We start from the raw sequence: 16,601 nt of genomic DNA on the forward strand, positions 1-16,601 counted from the left end.
TATTTGCTTTCCTTTTCCTCTATCTCAAAATCTCAAAAACTTCTTCCTCTATCTCAAAATTTTGGTTATCAAAGTCACTGTGGTTGGTAGCTATGAGTGCGTTTAGGACAAAACTGGTTTATAGCATGACATTGGCAGATCCCAACTGTCAGTGTTCTGAATGATTACTGTTGTTGGGTTTTTTTTGTTTTTTTTGCTGTAGATTAAAAAAAATCATTCAGCATTGAAATAGCTAATAGTTCTATCAAAGAAAACTCTTGACACAGTCTGAATTTATGGGCTTATTTGGATAGTAACATGAATGTGTGTATTAGGTTATTTATTTATTTATTTTCCTCATTTGTTCCTCAGTAGGGATCCAGTGTGGCTTATATCATTCTCATCTCCTCCATTTTATTCTGAAAACAACCCTGTAATGTAGGTTAGAGTCCGTGAACGGCCTAAGGTCTCTGAGCAAGCTTTCATGGCGCAGTTGGGATTCAGAACCAGTTCTCAGCACTCTTAACAACTATACCATACTGGTTCTCGTATATACATTATATATACTATAGTATGGTCACTTTGGGGTTGAGAGGGAATTTTCATAAAGCTTCATAGTGTATCAGGAAGCTTAAACTTATTTAAATAGACCTGGTTAATGATGATGGATAAGGTTCTAATTGATAAGGCAGGCATGAGGCTGACAGCAATGGTGGCTATCTCCAGAACAGGCTGGACTCACCTCAACTTTTGTTAGGTTACTTGCTGACACCAGAGTCTGCTGCTGACACCAGAGTTAGGATTGTTTATTTGAAAGGAAAAAAATTAAAAGCATGTATATTTGCATGATTATTTTAAAAAGTTTTAAAATAAATCAATTTTTTTGAGAAAATGAGATGGGCAGGAAAACATTGTGAACACCTTGAGGCCTCTAGTGATGAAAGGAATTTGCATTAGCCAGCTGACTATCGGCTGTATGTACTCGCTGTACAGAGAGTAATGTGGAGGGCATTCCCTTGGTGCCAGGCATCATTCCACTGAACCCTAGCTGCTGGGACTATGCTGAAAACAAATACGGTACTTTTAAAAATATTCTTCTCAGCACTCTCATTTTAAATGTATGGAGAGCCAGTTTGGTGTAGTGGTTAAGTGTGCGGACTCTTATCTGGGAGAACCGGGTTTGATTCCCCGCTCCTCCACTTGCACCTGCTAGCATGGCCTTGGGTCAGCCATAGCTCTGGCAGAGGTTGTCCTTGAAAGGGCAGCTGCTGGGAGAGCCCTCTCCAGCCCCACCCACCTCACAAGGTGTCTGTTGTGGGGGAGGAAGGTAAAGGAGATTGTGAGCCGCTCTGAGACTCTTCGGAGTGGAGGGCGGGATATAAATCCAATATCTTCCAATATCTTCTTAAAAAGCAACACAGTTCTCATCTTCCCTCCAAATCCCGAAGGAAAATAAAGGACACTCCTCTTACTTGTTCTCCTTAACCACTAAACTGAAATCAACTAAAAATCATCATGGTATTTATTTTATTTATTTATTTGTTCAATTTATATCCTGCCCTCCCTGCCAAAGCAGGCTCAGGTAAGCAACTGTGAAGAGAGGGAAAAAAGAAAACAGCTTGTAGGTTAGCAAATGCTATACTTTTAGATAATTACTTGGATATATTTTCAAAAGTCAGGGGGGTTTTTTTTGGGGGGGAGGCATCTATCATTATTGCCAATTATCAACCTATCATAAGTGAAGAATCTAGGACTGGACGTCTTCCTGTATATAAGGGAAAAAAGTGCCTGTGATGCTATATTTGATTTTGTTATGCAAATATCTCTGTGTAGAACTTCATATGCAGAAAAAATATCAACATTATCTTAGGAAATTCAGATGCATTATAAAAATACAGGCTTGGGCTATGATAAAAAGAAAAAAAAATGTTTAGCTAGCAATGTTTAAACCAGCAGTCTGCTCTATGATAACCTCATCATGCTGAGGAAACTATTATAATTTCTAAATGTAAAACTCTGGCTAAAGAAAAACTAAAAGCCTTTCCTCACAGTCGTGTTTATCAGAGCATTGTACTGTCTCCATAATGTTCTACAGCATAATTTACTAAAATACAGTTCCACAGATTGTATCAAATCTCAAGCTTGATAAAACAAAATGTTTTATTTTCTAAAAACCTGCTCTCTGTTAGCTTTGGTATTATTTAAATGTTGTTTCTGATATTTGGAGAAATAAAAAGGGAGTGCTCATGTGACATATAACAGAATGCAATACACATTCTGTGATATTTGTTCAGAACAAAGACTACTTTTAAACTGGTAAGCATAGATTGTCTGTCTATCTATCTGTCTTTGAATAGGAAACTTAACTAAAGGCTTGCTGAAAAGCATACTGCCATTATCACATAGCCTTGTCTGAACAGAAACCATATCTGGTATGTGTAGAGGGGGTGGGGGAAGATGCCTGTCAAATAAACACTGAAGGAAGTGGTATAGATTTTAAAAATACCTAAGGAATTCTATAGACTATGGCACTAGTGCCAAGAAAAATCAGTCCTTGATTAAGTATTTTCTTTTTGCAGTTAAGGAATACAGCAGCAGCAAGGAGAAAACTTGTAGCAGTTTGTTTTGCTCTCTGTGTTGCTTTCTTCCACTGAGACTACTACCAAAATCTTTTTGTTATCATATCTATAAAACATTTCACCTTTTTTGAAGAAGGGTCATCAGTCTGGAAAGGGAATATTTTTCATATCTGAGATCTCAGGTTATGTCCATTTTACCTGCAGTTATAGTATAGGGATTGTTAATAGCAGGGATAGATGAACTTAGCCTTGAGAATCTTGAGAACATCTGACATGCACATTACCTATCAAATCTGACAGCACTGGACTACCTAGTAGAAGGAGGTATACCTTAGAAAGTTCAAGGTCAAGTGTTTCACAGTTTTGGATTGTGTTTTGGCATCTGTTTCTAGAAACATCAGCATCATCTGCATGTTTTCTTTTGGAAAGGTAAACACTATCTTGGTTCAGATGCAGCAGCATGAAGTAGTTTGCTACTATGTAAACAAACCTAGACAGTGCTTTGGGCTTACATGGTCTCTCCTATCATGAGATAGTTAATTGCAGTTGGTGTTTTTGCAAACTATTACTACAGTACTGTGAGGAAAAGGCCCCTTTTTTCCCAAACATAAGTCACAAGCAAGGGTGCCAGGGCGCCTGGAGAAGTGGGCTTGCTCCTGTCTGGTCAGAGAGTGCGGGCAAAGCCACCCAGAGGCATAACGGGACTTGTGTGTGTGTGCATCTAGATACATGTTGTACAGGCATTTCAACCTGGTATAGAGCATTTGCCCAACAACGGATATTTCCCCCCCGTCGCTGCACGGGCCAGCCAGGGAGTGGAAGAGACCTGCGCCGCCACGGAGCTATCCGGGCAATATCATGTTGTAATACTAGACAAAGAACCCACCATGTTAAACCAGCATCACGCGCAGCCATCTTCCCAGCAGGCTGGAATCCATTCCTTCGTGATATAAAGATCACGTACACACCTCAAGTTACCCGCAGCCCTCAAGCAACCTGTTTAGCCCATGAATGGAATAACCGCGCAACTGTTGATGCTCTTTGTCTAGCAAAACACTGGCCAAAGGCCCCCTTCCCGAGAGATCAAAGAACAAGAGGGGGAACACTTCCTGACACATCCAATCCTTTGATCTACACCAGGGAGACCTAGGTGCATATGTGATTTACCAATTGACACCTCTTCAAACAATCCCATACCCCCAGCCATTTCCATTCCGATACCTGCAGAGCCATCCCAGACCCTGGCACCACCTGGAAGTTTCTAGGATGCCCCGGACAGAGGTGAAGCTCATTGGTCGAAGCAAACCCCCAATCAGGTGTCATCAGGGAACTCACCATTGGTCCTGATGGTGCCCAGCCCCGTGGTCATCACAGAACCTCCCCATCTCTCCGCCCCGTCACCACCCATCCCCTCCGGGGTCAAAGGAGCCCTTATAACCTCTGACCCAACTCCACTCATGTGTGCTTCTGTCAGTATCCTGCATCCAGCTGTATAGATCCACCCCCGATTCCTGATCAGTTTCGGGTCCTCCCCCATCCCCTCAACTATCGCCACTGGAGCCTTCCTGGAAGACTACGATGGTAAATATCGCCCTGTCCGTGTATCCGTTTATGATCCCCTATCGATCTATCTATGTTTCTTAGACCTGTGTGAATGTGAGATTGAATTGCATTTTATCTTGTGTGAAGGAACTATTTTATTCCAATAAAGTACAACTATTTTTACATAATAAGAATCCTTTCATTGAGCATTTACTCTCTGAGTGGTTGAGCCTGGTATACATTGGAAAAAGATCCCTGTTTGAGCCAGGTGCCCACCTGACTAATTCCCCAACCTCATTTTGGGGGCATTTGGCTTAACAGAAGATCCAATATAGAAAACTGTGGCTTCCCCTGTTCACTTCCTTGTTTGCTGGAAAAGAGCTCACCATAGTTTGGCAATTGGGTTGCCAACTTCCACGGAGTATTTATATGTTGTTGTTATATATGCTATATGACATATGCAGATCCTGTGAATTTAGGGGGATGTATTTTTGATTTTCTTGCATTGTACAGGGGGTTGGAATAGATGACCCTGGAGGTCCCTTCCAACTTTGATTCTATGATTCTATTGGAACAGGTCCAGAGGAGGGCAACGAAGATGGTGAGGGGTCCAATTCCTATGGAGAAAGGTTGAAGGAACTGGGGATGTTTAGCCTGGAGAGGAGGCTGCTGAGAGGTGATAATCGTATCTTTAAGTACTTGAAGGGCTGTCATATAGAGGATGGTGTGGAATTGTTTTCTGTGGCCCCGGAAGGTAGGACCAGAACCAATGGGTTGAAATTAAGTCAAAAGAGTTTCCGGCTCAACATTAGGAAGAACTTTCTGACCGTTAGAGCGATTCCTCAGTGGAACAGGCTTCCTCAGGAGTGGAAGATAAGAGATACTTGCACTTCAAAATAATGGATTTGTGACTTTGGAATTACACTTTAAAGAGAAGTTGGCTTATATGACCATTGCACCTTAGTAGATTGTTATTGTAATTGAAAATTATATTGTGTGATACGAAATTGTGAATAATAAAGATCAATCAATATTTGGTAGTTATTATATCCATAGCTGAATAGTTGAATCTTCAAGGAGTAGCTAGAGATCTCCTGCTAGGATTGCCAGGTCCCTGGAACTCATCAGCAGGGAATGGGAGGAGTGTTCTGAGAGTGAGACATGGCTGCACTCCAAACAGTAACATCCTCACATGATGATATCATGTGGAAGGGATGTCATCATGTTGGGGAAATTGTATGGCAGTGCTCTAGCTTGAGGGCAAAACTCTATGGTAAATTGCCTTCAAACCATAGAGTTTTTCCCTCAAACCACAGCATTGAACATATGAACATATGAAGCTGCCTTATACTGAATCAGACCTTCTTTGGTCCATCAAAGTCAGCATTGTCTACTCAGACTGGCAGCGGCTCTCCAAGGTCTCAAGCTGAGGTTTTTCACACCTATTTGCCTGGACGCTTTTTAGTTGGAGATGCCGGGGATTGAACCTGGGACCTTCTGCTTACCAAGCAGATGCTCTACCACTGAGCCACCATCCCTCACCCTCATCCCTCATTGCCACACTACATCCCTGATGTGATGATGTCATTTCCTTCTGAAGAATTGCTACATTTTTCATCAAAGCTAAAATAAAGCTGTTATTTTAATTCTGAGGTATTCATTTGGGAGAAAATGTCTAATTATCAATATGATAGATTTTAAATCCATCAGTAGAGGGCGGGATATAAATTTATAAAATAAATAAATTTATAAAAAACTGCCAGTGAAGATTTCTCATGAACAGTATCTTTGATATATACATCATCATAGGGGACTGGAATGCCAAAGTAGGAAGTCAAAAGGTAACCGGAACAACTGACAAGTTTGGCCTTGGAGAACAAAATGAAGCTGGGCAAAGGCTAATAGAGTTTTGTCAAGAGAACAAACTGGTCATAGCAAACACCCTCTTCCAACAACCTAAGAGGTGACTCTACACATGGACATCACCTGATGGGCAACGCAGAAATCAGATTGATTATATACTCTGCAGTCAAAGATGGAGAAACTCCTTACAGTCAGCAAAAACAAGACCTGGAGCTGACTGTGGCTCCGATCATGAACTACTTATTGCAAAATTCAGGCTTAAACTGAAGAAAACTGATAACTGATTGATTGATTGATAACCATTAGGCCGTTCAGATTCAACCTTGATCACATCCCTTATGAATATACAGTGGAGGTGAAGAATAGATTTAAGGAACTAGAGTTGACAGAATGCCTGAAGAACTATGGACGGAGGTCCATGACATTGTACAGAAGGCAGCAGTCAGCACCATCCCAAAGAAAAAGAAAAGCAAGAGAGCAAAGTGACTGTCTGAAGAGGTTTTACATATAGCTGAGGAAAGAAGGAAAGTGAAAGGCAAAGGTGAAAAGGAAAGATTCAACCAACTGAATGCAGATTTCCAGAGAATAACAAGGAGAGATAAGGAACAATGCAAAACAATAGTGGAAAATAATAGAATGGGAAGGACAAGAGATCTCTTCAAGAAAATTGGTGAAATCAAGGGAACGTTTTGTGCAAAGATGGCCATGATAAAGGACAAAAATGGTAGGGATCTAACACAGGCAGAAGAGATTAGGAAGAGGTGGCAAGAATACGCAGAAGAATTATACAAGAAGGATCTAAATGTCCTTGACAGCCATGATGGTGAAATTGCTGACCTCAAGTCATACATCCTGGAATGTGAAGTCAATGGGCCTTAGAAAGCATTACTAACAACAAAGCAAGCAGAGATGACGGTATCCCAATTGAGCTATTCAAAGTCCTAAAAAACGATGTTGTTAAAGTGATGCATTCATTATGTCAGCAAATTTGGAAAATGCAACAGTGGCCACAGGACTGGAAAAGGTCAGTTTATATTCCAATCCCAAAGAAGGGTAATGCCAAGGAATGTTCATACTATCGCACCATTGCACTCATTTCACATGCCAGCAAGGTCATGTTAAAGGTCCTACAAGCTAGGCTTCAGCAGTATATGGACTGGGAACTACCAAAAATACAAGCTGGGTTTTGGAGACTTAGAGGAACTAGAGATCAAATTGCCAACATTCCCTGGATTATGGAGAAAACACGAGAATACCAGAAAAACATCTATTTCTGCTTCATTGGCTATGCTAAATAATTTGATTGTGTGGATCACAACTAACTGTGGCAAGTCCTTAAACAGATGGGAGTACCAGCCCGCCTCACATGTCTCCTGAGAAATCTGTGTAAGGGTCAAGAAGCAACTGTCAGAACAGGATATGGATTGGTTTAGAATAGAAAAAGAGTTCAACAAGGATGTATATTGTCACCCTACTTATTTAATTTATGTGCAGAATACATCATGTGGAACGCTGGCCTGCATGAATCACAAGCCGGAATTAAGATTGCCGGGAAAAAGCCAACAACCTCAGATATGCAGATAAAACCACTCTAATGGCAGAAAGTGAAGAGGATTCAAAGAACCTCTTGTTGAGGGTGAAAGAAGAGATCACCAAAGTAGGCTTGAAACTCAGCTCAAAAAACCTAAGATCAGGGCATCCAGCCCCATCATTCCTTGGCAAATAGAAGGGGAAGACATGGAAGTAGTGACAAACTTCACATTTCTGAGATCCAAGATCACTGCAGATGGTGACTGTAGCTGTAAAATTAAAATATTTGCTCCTTGGGAAAACAGCTATGGCAAACCTAAAAAAGGTAAATCATCAGTCACTTCCGACTCTGGAGTGATGTCGCATCATGACGTTTTCATGGCAGACTTTTTTATAGGGTGGTTTGCCATTGCCTTCCCCAGTCATCTACACTTTATCCCCAGCAAGTTGGCAAACCTAGGCAGTATAATAAAAAGTAGAGATATCACCCTAACAACAAAAGTCTGTATAGTCAAAGCAATGGTATTCTAAGTAGTAATGTATGGCTGTGAGAGCTGGACAATAAGGAAGGCTGAGCACAGAAGAATAGATGCTTTTGAACTGTGGTGCTGGAGAAGGATCTTGAGAGTCCTTCGGACCGCAAGAAGATCAATTCAGGGAAATCAGCCCTGACTGTTCCCTGGATGGTCAGATGCTGAAGCTGAAGCTCAAATACTTTGGCCACCAAATGAGAAGGGAGCACTCACTGGAGACGATCCTGATACTGGGAAAGACAGAAGGCAAAAGAAGAAGGGGACGGGAAAAGATGAGATGGCTGGACAGCGTTGCTGATATCACTAACATAAATTTGAGCGAACTTCAGAGGATGGTGGAAGACAGGAGGGCCTGGCATGACTTGGTTGATGGGGTCACAAAGAGTTGGACTCAACTGTGTGACTGAACAACAACTGTCACATTCTGAAGTTCAGCTCTCCTCAACCTGTCTAATGCCCTGTACAGCTGGCAGTTTACCTATTCTTTTTAAGAACTCAGCTGTGGGGAGGGGGAGAGGGTTGGAGATTCACCCATCCTCCTCCCCCTCTGGCTTTTCCACTGCCTAAAACTCAGACTCATCTGTCCTTATTAACCTCTCCCTGGCATTTAAATGCCAGCCTAAAGAAGAGGTTGGTTCACCCACAACTTTCTCCTTGACGTGCCAGTTAGATGCCTCCCTCTTTTAACTCCTTCCTTCTTTGTTTTAAGCTCATCTTCTCAATACCTCTGCTCAGCTAAGTCTGGAACATGACCAGCTAGTAGTGTGAACATGAGTGGCTCAGTTCTACCTCTAGTGGGAGTCAATGGTACCCCTGACTACAAAGAACTGAAATATTCTCTTTACTAGCATATTTTAGTGCTTTTAAGATGTAATTTAGTAGTCTTTTGTGCATTGATTTCAATTAAATTATGACCAGTCCTTTATGCCACACGTTCTGGTAAGAACTGGAACATTATAGGAAAAAAAGTTTAGTCAATTTCTTTATAATGTCCAGGTGCTTGTTAAGATATTTTATAGTTTGGAGCAGAAAAACTAAGAAGCAAAAAATTATATGTTTCTTCTGTTAGTCTAAATCTCTGTTGTTCCATATAGAAATGTGTCATTCAAAAATTACACTAGTCAGACTTAGTTCTGCTATCATGCAAGCAAAATCAGCATAAGAAGGAGCAGCAGAAGAGTGTTCAACTAGAAATTGCTTAACTTTTCCTTGTGGTCTCATAACAATTAAAAATTTAGCCTTTTAAACCTGCCTTTTACTTGTATTAAAGAAGGTAGAAGATGGAAAATGTGAAACCATTGTGTCTTTTCCATTGCTTGGGAAGAGTAGTTTTAAACTAAAAAGTGACAGGTTAGAAAGGATAAAAGAGCCTATCCTTACTTTTCATTGGCCTAGCCCAGTCTGCCCAGGCTGATCTTGATTTTTAAAAATGTGGTAAAAGAAACAAATAAGTGTATGCAGTGTATAATTTTATGCTAGGAAGGGAAAAGGTAATTTTGTAACATTTTTTTTAAAAAAAATTCAAATTGTAAATCTAATTGTACACTAAAATGTGTAAAAAAAATTCAATAACCTTCAAAAGCTTATCTTTTTTAATAATGTAACTAAGAACATCTGGCTGGTTTGCCTGCTGCATTTGGTCTCATTAGCTACATTTGCACACATTTCAGTCTTCTTTATTTCATTACTTCAAATGATGCATTGTTCATGCCATGGGTAAGATAAGTTCATTGTATAACCCAAAGGGCCATACAAATACATTTCAAATCTGTAAGAACATCTGGAACATCTTGTTAAAAATAGATCATACTTCACAATAACATGTATTAGTTTGTAAAATTGATCCTTACTTATTATAAGATTTATTCACCTTGTCTGATCAAATAAGGGAGATATAGAAATGGAACCAGGGCTTCATAATTGGATTCCTTGCTAGATGACTGTGCATTCTAATAGGTGTTATTCAGGACCAAAAAACCCCCAAAAAACAAAAACCACGCATCTAGAAAATATTGGAATTTATCATTAGGTTATTTATATTATATTTATTAAAATATTTCTATCTCACTTTTCTCCAAGGATTCAAGGAAACTCAGAAATGTCAATATGGCAGAAAGACAGAATAAAACTATGGAACACAGATCCAGGTGGGCAGCTGTGTTGGTATGCAGCGATAGAACAAAGCAGAGTCAAGTAGCACCTTTAAGGCCAGCAAAGTTTTATTCAGAATGTAAGCTTTTGTGTGCTAGAAGCATACTTCATCAGACAGTACGATGGAATGGCAAGCAGTCCTAAATATAGAGAAAGTGGCAGTGAATCAGCATGCAAAATCATGGAAATGTCCCTTAGCAGATTAAAAGAATCTGTGTCTAGGCTGGCAGTTGCTAGGCCCCAGCTTGCGATTCTTTTAATCTGCTAAGGGACATTTCCATGATTTTGCATGCTGATTCACTGCCAATTTTCTCTGTATTTAGGTCTGCTTGCCATTCCATCGTACTGTCTGATGAAGTGTGCTTAGAGCACACAAAAGCTCACATTCTGAATAAAACTTTGTTGGTCTTAAAGGTGCTACTTGACTCTGCTTTGTACTATAGAACAGGGGTGGCCAACGGTAGCTCTCCAGATGTTTTTTGCCTACAACTCCCATCAGCCCCAGCCAGCAAGGCCAATGGCTGTGGCTGATGAGAGCTGTAGACAGAAAACATCTGGAGAGCTACCTTTGGCCACCCCTGCTATAGAACACAGATAATCCAAATTCACATTTCAGAGAGCTCTAAGAGAGAGCAGATAAGAAATGCTATAAGGGTGAGGTTTGTCTTTCTAAACAACTGGGGGAATTGCTGAGAATTTCTGAGTGTGTGACTGTGTGATTGCTGAAATTTCTGAGTTTGTGGTTGCTGGGGAACTGCTATTTGTTTGGGTTGAGTAGGCTGAAGGTGACTGTTGCTGATTGATTAGGAGTGGCTGTGTTCCTGGGGCAGACTGAGGCTCCACCCTCTTTGCATTATTAAGCTGCGCCTTGCCAGAGGCGTGAGCCGAAGGGCAAGAGGTAAAGGGCTCTTGGCCTGTGGCTCTTAGCCTGGGGGCTGTGTAAGGACCAGGAACCCAGATCCCTATTCTCCTTGTGTTCCTGTGACAGTAATGAATGGGTTAACAAGAAAACTAAGAACTCATAAAGCCTGCATCAGGTGACCTGAGGGTGGGGGCCAGAGTGCTCGGAACTCTCAGAGGTGATTGACAGCTAACGGCTGAGGGCAGTTAGTGACAGACGGAGTCTAAGGGAGACTGATGAAGAGAGCAGTTGGTCTGAGAAGAAGCTGAGACAGGACCTGAGGAGAGTCTTCGAGAGAAGCAAAGCTCACTGTTCACTCTATTTAGACAGCCACGGGGCTGTGTGTGACTAGAGGAGAGTCACAGTAAAAGACCTGAGAGGTCACAGACACAGAGACACTTCTCTTAAGAGCTACAGAGGTGGTTGAGGGAAAGATGTGGGTCTAGAAGTCTGAAGGGCTGGGAGAAGAGACACCAGTCGACTTAAGGGACTTGGCACTTTATACCCAAGAGGCCAACCTAGAATAGTGTTGCAGAGTGAATTTGTATGATCTGTGAAACCTGAGAGACCTAAGCGAAATTGATATTATAAAGCCTGATCAACGAAGAAACTGTTAACTGCTTGAGATACAATATAGCCCATGTATATATTTCCCATTCCCCAGTTGAAGACGGTGTGTGTACGTTAATAAATTTCTGTGGTTTACTTTAAAGTTCTCTGGTGCCAGTATATTGGGAAAGCTATCAAAGCTGCTGTGGTCCCCTACCTACAAACTGAGTTTATATCCATCTGAAAGCAAAATAAAACCCTCAAAGAGAATAGTATTGAGAAATCCATATTACACCCACCCCTTGAGTTCCATAGCCATGAGGTAAAATTCAAGAGGAAGAACTGAGGCTGAAGAGGGGCTGGGATAGCCATAAGTTGCATATAGAAGCGATCCAGTGAGACCGCGAGGCGCGCTGTTATAGTTCCCAATAAGGTAAGTAGACCCTCCAGAAAAAGAGCCACATAAACAAACAGGATTTAAAAGGGGACTGTATATTTTTAAAAAGCTGTCATGAAGGTAGAACGCCAGCAGGGGGGTGAGGGCTTTCCAGTGTTTTGCACTGAGTGTCACACGTATGACCATCTGCCCACAGGACAGAAGTCTTGGGTGTGTGCTCGATGCAAGGAGCTCCTGGTAGTCAGCGAATGAGTTCGTACCCTTGAGGCTGAGGTGACTGACCTGGAGAAGCAGAGACAGTCAGTTAGGCACTCAGGGAAGACTCTCGGGGACGTATTAGATGAGCCCCACTCTGAATGTGGCAACCCCGTTGCTGCCAGGGAGCATAAGGGTCGAGAGGGAACAGGGCACCGTGCTGAGGATAAGGGGAATGATCCTTTAGAAGGGACCTCTTCTTCAGTTGGTGAGCAGGTATCCTTTTGTGCCAAGGAACCATCCCTGGGCAGGGAGCGAGGGGGAATCTTGGTAGTTGGTGATTCGATCCTTAGGCAAGTAGACAGATGAGTTTTATAATAACACCAATATTTTTCTCTATGACACCACTAATGAAGTTTTTTGTGGCCTTCTGTTTTAGGGTTGCACATTTAATAATTGTTTGCAGTATTTTGGATTATTCTTCTAGTACATAAAATTATATTTTATGTCTAGATTGTTTTCAAAATGTGTTTAAAGCCAGCCTTGTAGTTTTGTTAATATCTTGTGTGTTAAATAAATATCCCCCCCCCCCCTTAACCCATTTTCTTTGCTTTTTGGGTTGGTTGAAAATTTCAGTTCAACTTTTTATGTCATTTAAAATGCAAAGTATCACACAAACGTTCTTCAGAATTAGAAAGTGTTTGGGGTTTTTTTGTTTCTGCTTTGTAAAGTGCAAAGGGGAGAGGAACTAGCTATATCAGTGGGCTTAGAGGCAGATATCCTTTTATTCCTTGTGCGGGTCTTTTGTAAAAATAAATGGTATGTTGTGTGATATGAATCATTGCATTCTAGGCTTTGCTTGTACTGTTTAGGTAGAGAGAAGGTGTGAGACTCTGATGAAATCCTGTACAGTTTCTCATCAGACATAACCATATGTACTCAGAGGCTTCAGAGTTTTTCTGCTATATTTTCAGCCTCATTAACAGAAATCTCTGATATACAAGGACAGGGCATATGGGTTTTGATCTGTAATCTGTCAGTAGAAAGTCCTGTAGGCTGTGGGTCCTCCTGGCTCTCTACAGAACTCCCCCACTCCTCTTCCCTCTGCAAACTCATGACATTTGTGACCTTGTGAGTCCTGTAAACTAGGAATAAAGTTTCCCAGGATTAGAAATGGCTGCTGAGGAGAGGGGAGATTTGAGAATATCAGGGGAAAGCTTCTGGATGCAGACATTTCAATAATCTTGCAGTGGATACAACCCATGGTGTAAAAGAAATGGGACGCACACTGTGTGCCACTAAGGAGTTCTAGAAATACAGGGCATTGAATAATAGCGGACTTTTAATCAGCACCACAGGATATGCTCGACAAAGAATTTCTGCAATCTACCAACCATAGAAAGACAGCTGTTAAAGTTAATTGCATACAATGAATGTGTTCACGGACTAAGAAGTGACCCAAGTAAACATTCAATGGGTTTTCATATGATTACCTATTGTTAGGACATATGTGTTGCAAGTATTGCTTTTTCTTTTCTTCCAAGAAGTCTTTATCAGAAATACCTTTTGCGTCCTGGGAATCTTTCTTGCTATACTCTGTGATGAGTTTATTAAAATCTGTGTTAATCAAAGCATAGCGATAAAAATACAATTTCACAAGTGAGGACCTGAAAGGAACTTGTAGGAAGGGGGCATCCCATACCCTATCTTCATTTTCTCCCTTCTTCACCATCCTTTCTCTATCAATCTTTCCCCTCCCTTTCTCCCCCACCCCATCTCTTTCAATCTTATTTATTTAATACATTCATTTCAACCCTGCCATTCTTCCTGTTGGGGAACTTACATTGTTCTTCTCTCCTCCATTTTCTCACTCCTCCCTTATCTGTCATTCTTTCCCATCTTTCTTCCCCCTCCCATTCTCTTACAATCTTCCCCCTTCTCTTTCTCCCCCATCCTTTCCCCATCTCTCTTTCTTCCAACCCCCTACCTTGACTTCCTTTTGGGCCAACCAACCATCCCCCATCCTTGATGCCTCTCCCATTGGAACAGGGATGGGGAACCTTTTTTCTGCCAAGGGCCATTTGGATATTTATAATATCATTCGTGGGCCATATAAAATTATCAACTTAAAAAACAGTGCTCCACCAAGGAAGAACAATTCAGGCCAGCAAAATTACTGTAAATAATTGTTTTTCTATTTGAAGTCATGTGGGGAGAGCCTAACTAGGCACACACACACACCCAGCCCACCACCCTAGGCAAATGCCTAGCTCCAAGGGGGGGGGGTGTAGAAAAAGCCCAGCAGGAACTCAGTAGCATATTAGACCACATTTCCTAATATGAGTGTATTAGGTCATACACTTATTAGCACATAAAGCTACACCATCTTGGATAATCAAGTGCAAATTGAACTGGTGGTAGCTGGCTCCCACCTCCCACCCCTGCCACCCATCCCTCCCTCCCTTCATGCAGAAACTGCAGCTACTCACAGCAGACCTTTAAAGGCATCCACATACCCCAGCAGCCGTCCTTCACAATGCCCACAACTCATGCTCCACAGAGAGAGAGGGAGAGAAAAGGAAATAAAGAATTGGGGGGAAGAAAAGGTAATAAAGGAAAATAAAGAAAGAAGAAATAAGGGAGATAAAGCAAGGGGGGAAGAAAGGGAAATTAAGGGAAACAAAGAAATGGGGGGAAGAAAGGGAAATAAAGAAATGAGGGGGAAACTTACCTGAACTGTGACAGTGACTTTTCCAGGCCCCGCAGCAATCCTGGCTGGCCAGCCAGCTCCCAGGGAGGCCACAGTGCAGCGTGGCTGGGCCCAGTGTTCCCTGCCAGCCAGCTGGGTTCCATGGTGGCTGCTGTACAGCATGGCTGGGCCCTACAATCCTCGCTGGCCAGCCAGGGCCCAGGGAGCCACCACATGGCTCGGCTCAGCAATCCCTGAGGGCCAGTCCAAGTGATCGCGAGGGCCATGAATGGCCCTTGGGTCGGACATTCCCCACCCCTACCTTGGAGAGTGGATATACCCCATGTCCTTCCTCTTCTCTTCCTCTCCTTCAGCCTACTATTGCTCTTGCTACTGCTACCCCTACCCCATTATAAGTGGTCTGCCCATATCCCTCCAATCTTTGGTGCTCTGCTTGGCCATCTCTCTGCATCTCAGGGGATGGTGGGATGGCCTCTTCGTGTGTCTCTGGATGTGGTGGGGTTTATCCTGACTGTGGCAGGGCCAGCAGCGTGGGCTGCCCAGTTCAAGGGCAACAGAAGCAGCACCAGGAGCCTTCCTGGCCTAGGGGCTGCAGCAGTGATGACAGAAACAGAACTGGGCCTGAGGGTTGCAGCAGTTATGCTGGGAGCCACAACAGTGAAAGTAGAACCAGGCCTAGGGCTGTTGGTGTTGTCAAAAACAAGTAACATGCCTTCAAGGTCTTCCCCTCATAGTAGAAACATTGTATGTGCATACACAGACAATGGTCCTCTGTTTGGAGGGATTTACATTCCCCTTTTTCCACATCTTCAATTTTTTTCTGTTAATCTGGGGTGTCCCCCAAATTTGTAGAGAACTCTTTCTTCTGTGTAAATGAGCCCAATCCACAGCTTTTGATATCTGCAGATATCCACCCCTCTCAGTTGGATATAAGATATAATTTTATGAGGTATGTTACAGCACAATTGCAATTCTATGTGAAATTCATTGCAGCTGCTAGATTTAGAAGGATGATACTCTATTTAGAATTGCCCTGATCTCATACTAGAAAAAAGCTGATCAAGTGGTTCTACGCATTTAACCAGTTCAGTAGCATAACATACAAGGTTTTTCACTTATATTATGACAGCTTTCATAGATTTCCCTATACTTGGTTTAGCTATAAAGGCATAAAAGATTTAAATAAAGTTATTAGTTCATGATGGAGGAAGATAAATTGATTCATCCAAAGCTTATTTTTCAGGAGATCACCTTATAAAGATTGATTCATTGAAGGTCATCTTCAGAGGCCCTGCTTGGGGTGTCCCTACTATCTGAGGCTAGATGGGTGGTAACCCAAGAAAGGGCCTTCTTGGTCATGTCACCAAAATTATGGAATTCCCTCCCAGGGAGATTCACCTCCCCCCCCCCCTTTGTTATTACTTCTGCCAGCTGGGAAAGACTTCTCTGCTTTGTCTGGTGTTTCCTCACTGGTTCTGGTAGACCATTCTTCCTGTTCATTTGTTTTATGTGTATGTGCTTTAATTGTTTTTATTATAGTTATGTGTTTGCAATCATGTTTTAATTAGTTTTATTGTTTGCTGCAGACACTAAGTTGGGTAGAAAATGTTTTAAATAAAATAATTCTCACAGCAATATCTGTGTACAAACCTTTTTTTTTAAACTTGATGAA

At 41.9% G+C, this 16,601-nt stretch overlaps 1 protein-coding gene across 1 annotated transcript in view; it reads left to right on the forward strand.

Annotated features, from left to right (window-relative positions):
- The window catches only part of SYT1 (synaptotagmin 1), a 668,825-nt gene that overhangs the window by 17,861 nt on the left and 634,363 nt on the right, over positions 1-16,601 (forward strand). The window lies entirely within an intron of this gene.

This window comes from Heteronotia binoei, chromosome 8 (genome assembly GCF_032191835.1).
Source record: "Heteronotia binoei isolate CCM8104 ecotype False Entrance Well chromosome 8, APGP_CSIRO_Hbin_v1, whole genome shotgun sequence".
NCBI classification, from domain to species: Eukaryota; Metazoa; Chordata; class Lepidosauria; order Squamata; family Gekkonidae; genus Heteronotia; species Heteronotia binoei.